The sequence below is a fragment of the Hibiscus syriacus genome, unplaced genomic scaffold, assembly GCF_006381635.1.
Source record: "Hibiscus syriacus cultivar Baekdansim isolate YM2019G1 unplaced genomic scaffold, ASM638163v2 tig00110858_pilon, whole genome shotgun sequence".
NCBI classification, from domain to species: Eukaryota; Viridiplantae; Streptophyta; class Magnoliopsida; order Malvales; family Malvaceae; genus Hibiscus; species Hibiscus syriacus.
Genome location: NW_024062890.1, coordinates 1,666,453 through 1,670,941, shown reverse-complemented (window position 1 = coordinate 1,670,941; position 4,489 = coordinate 1,666,453). Strand labels below are relative to the sequence as shown.

At 32.9% G+C, this 4,489-nt stretch overlaps 1 long non-coding RNA gene across 1 annotated transcript; it reads right to left on the bottom strand.

The window, feature by feature from the left end:
- Positions 1-366: 366 nt before the first annotated feature.
- LOC120143533 lies at positions 367-3,817 on the bottom strand. The gene is made up of 2 exons (XR_005517948.1): positions 3,643-3,817; positions 367-1,690 (listed from the first exon to the last, which is right to left on the bottom strand). It is a non-coding gene; the product is annotated as an uncharacterized LOC120143533 (long non-coding RNA).
- Positions 3,818-4,489: the final 672 nt, after the last annotated feature.

Here is a 4,489-nt window from a genome sequence, read left to right as displayed (position 1 = left end):
TATATATATATATATATGATTATAGAAAATTGTTTAAATTAAAATCAATTAGTATCATAAGTTCATAACATCATAAGTATTTGCAATTAAATTTAAACATAAACTCGTACAATACAATTTGACTTGGATTTTATAAACTCGACTTTAAAAAATAAATCAAATAAAATAAGTTACGAAATAAGACTTGTCAACTTAACTAACTCAAAAAAAATTTATTCGAGTCAATTCGGTTGATTGTTCACCCCTAATAAGGGGGTTTACTTTACCTGGGATGCTAGAAGTAGAAGCCACCCTAGGATTAGGCCAAGGGGAAAAAGTTACCACCAGTTGGAGCTCAGCCATACCTTTCTCTAAGGCAGGTAATGGTGGGGAAGCTTATGATCATTATTTATGGAATGTATACACAACTATCATTAATCTTTGATAACTTGCATTCCATTTAAAAAAAAAGATTAAGAAATTTCGATGCTAATTAATCTTTAACTTCACTGCAAGCTGAAATCTCTGGTTCTGTTCCAAGTACAGAAGCATCCTTTGTTCCTGATTGTTGGGGCTAATGCTGATTGCTTTTTGATGGGGACTATCTGTTCATGTACATTAAAACATAGTTGTTAAAGGACACACGTACGTCTAAAAAATGTGAGCAAAGACAGTTGTGAATATGATTCAAGTAAATTGCACAAAAGATATCAAAGAGAACAGAATCAGATTGATGCAGTTGTCCAAGGAAGATTACCAGTTTATTGTTGAGTGCTAAACCAGCTGGACAATAGGTGCTATACCAGCTGGACAATAGGTGCCATACTTACCACAGGATTATTGTTTTTGCTTTCCAACTTTGAATATCAGTAGTACGGAAGAACAACCAGTTTTGCATTTGCAATCGAATCAGCCACGATCAAATGCGGATGTGGATCCCAGCTCCAAAAACCAGAATACTTTATGTGAAAAAAACAGACACCTCTATACCACATAACAAATAAAAACTTTTAACTTCATAAATAAGATCAGTAACTTAATTCAAGTTATTTACCCCTCCCCTAGCTACCGTGTTACATTCTTCTTGCACACATGAAATCAACGATTTCTTGAACGACAGAAAAAAAATACTTGTAAGAACAACATGATAAGTTTACCCCATTAATTATTCCTACAGCATGGGTGTAACAGCTTTAAGAACATGAAAGTTCCCAAACCTTGCTGGCATCAGGAACTCTTCACTCCGAACACTAATGTTAATCATATTAACGAACATAAAATAGAGAATCATAGCTCTCCATGCCAATTCTCTTAACACCAAATAGTTAAAAATTTAAATCACATCAAATTTTAGTCATCTTCATTTTTCCCATACGCTTCACCTCTTTAACAAGTAACATTACTAAACAAACTTTTCAGATATTCCCACTAATACCCCGCCCAATGGGCATTTTCTATAAAAAAAACATTCTGTACATGTTGCTTGACGCCGGAGTCTTTCTTTTCTTTGTTGGTTTCTTCCTTTTTTCTCAAAGTTGGGATTACAGTTCACACTAATGTAAAGTATTGTACTGCAACAATGTTCAGTTGTTCACAATACTGTAGCATATTTTACTTGTAAGAGTGTGTCCAACTTATTCTGTAGCATATTTTTGCTCTCTGTGTGTGTGCTCGCTCGCGTGCATGCTTGCACATATATTCTGTGTCAAATCTACAAAAAAAGAATGATAGATTTCAATTATATTGACATCACTTATATCATGTATTTTATAAAAGCATTAACAGCAAGATAGAAGGCTTCCTTTTTCTTAACCAGATTATTTTCACCTAACAAGGTAACTGGACTATGTTTTAGACTTTGACAAAAAATTAAAATGATTAGCCACAGGAGTGAAAGGAACAAAGATATTGGCCCTATTGATTAAAGAAGTTTATCACTATAACATCTAGACCTGATGGATTATTTAAATTAAAACCAAGTGGGCACTTCAATAGTTTTAGAGAATCAGGATTAGGCTGACCATCCAGGATTCAAACAGGCAAGAAAAGAATAAAAAGTAAATTAGGTCTAAAGCAATTCATAATAAAAGTTTTTTTTTCTTCAACGTCATCAAAATGACAAAAAAATGACCATCAAATCATAGAAAATACCTACAACTTGAATTGAAGCCAATATGCAAATGCAAGAACTGTTCTTGTGAAAATTTTCCCTTGACATCAATGCTAAATTAGGTTTGTAACATTATGAAACTCGAAAAGCTTTTATCCTCCAAGTATCTTTCTTTACATTTTTTTCAAAACTCGTAATGAAACATCAGCAGGAAAACTTTTTCATTAATTAGATAATATTTGGTTGCCTACAAGTCTGCTTGAGGAATTTCAATTCTTGACCTTGCTAGAGATGCTGGACTTAGAATAGGTACAATGTCATATTGTATGAAAGAGAAAACATAAAGCATTAAGTAAAAACAAACCTAAGGATACAAAGATAAACAGGCTTACCTGCAATATATCGGTCATTAAAAAATCAGAGTACCTTTCAGCAAGTTCTTTGGAAACAAGAGGAGTCACATACAGAGACGTACGCATGATTTTATGTTGGAGGGGCAAACTTATAAAAATTTAGGGGCACGAAAGCAAAATTTCAATAGAAAATACAAAGAAAATAATTAAATTATATGAGAATTTGAAATTTCAGGAGTGAGATCCCAGTTCCATTTTTGACTTCTTATGAAGCATCATCAAGCCATTGCAGCTATAAAATAACGTCCCACCTGCCGTAACTTAAATCCCAGTAAATGACCTAGGCTCGCTAAATGTACCAAAACAGAAACTCCAAGTTTAAAATTAACAAGTATACAAGAAAAGGGAATTGAAGGGATGCACATCTACAAGGCAGAGGGATTGAGAGAAACCTAAACACAATAAATATTTCAAAACAGAAGCAACATATTTAACTAACTCATAATTCTCGAACCATTTCCGTATCCTTCCTATTTTTAAAGGTTGCACTCAACCTTTCCAATCCCCAACAATCTGATGAACTCTTAGTGGAAGAAAAAGTTTCAGATTGTTGTGAATGGGAAAAGGCTAATTGCAACCCAACCACTGGAGGAGCCATCTCATCCGACTTTTACTTAATCTTACATTCACAGTAGCTTAGCATGATTTAGTTACATTCTACAACAGCAGTTTCCTTAATCTCAACGCCTCTTTGGTTCTTCCTTTTCAGGAGTTACAAAGTCTTTCTTTGAGTGAGAATGCCGTTGATTTTGTCGGCAGCGCAGGCTCATTCACTTTCAAATTGATTACAAACTACAACATCAATATTTTTCTTTTGAATTTCCAAAATCATTTCTATTACTTGTTCATCTTAATTTAATCTAATTCCAAATATTACAATTTCTGTTTTCGAAGATTAGTTCCTTCATATTATCCAGGTCTCATCACACTACTGACAATAGTTCTCTATAAGTTTCAGAATACTAATCTGTTGCCACCAAAATTGAACCAAAAAAGTTGAGATTTTACTAAAAAATTTAGCTTTAAATTAAAAACCCAGACAGGAATCGCATTCAAAAACTGAAAAAGGGTGATTTTTTTTAAAGTTCGTATTAATTGATGGAGGTGGATTAAAAGAAGAGCTGAGCTAAAAATACTTACAAAGGTGATGGGAGGATTGGTTAGCAATCACCAGAGAGAGGTAGAGATAAATAGAAAACGGAGAGTACAAGTGGTGGTAATGGACTCTCAACGAGCTTGAAAGACGGTCCATGGCGGAAGATACTGTACGTTAGGATCAGGTGATACAGGGGCATGGAAATAAGTCAACAAGACTTCTTTGGTTAGGGTTTTAAGTTGGGATGAATATTTTATTTGAACTCAACGGGTTATGATCTGATTCGACCTAATTGGATTGATTTAAGAATAATCATAATAATACGAATTTATATGATTAGATTAAATAGGAATTTTAATAAAAAGTTAAATCAAATTTTGATTTTGATAGAATTATTTTAAATCAAAATCGAACCAAATGTGAGTGAAAAGTTCTATTTTAAAGTTGGATTATTGGATCAAAACTCAAAAACTTATCCCATGATCCTCTTTTAACTTTTAACTTTTAACTCATAAAATCTTGTTTTAAGCTCAAATTTGTGAGGAACTCCCAACAAGCCGACTAATAATAGTGATATGTAAACATATAAAATGGTATTTTTATAATATACCGAAATAATTTTTTAAAATTTAAATTCAGTCCAATTAACTGGACCTAGAAATTTAATGTAAATCTAATCCGAATCAAAGCTCTTTGGGTACAATTTTTTATCATCCCTAATCAAGCATCAATAGTGTTATTGATTTTATTTAAGTTGAAGCAAAAAAATCACAAACAGACATGAGGCATATTCCTTTGATACGTTAAAAATCATCCTTTTAAGTAGTGGGTGAGAAAACCATACGCTTTAGTGGGTTTCCTCAACTTGCCCCACAAAGGGTATAGATTACA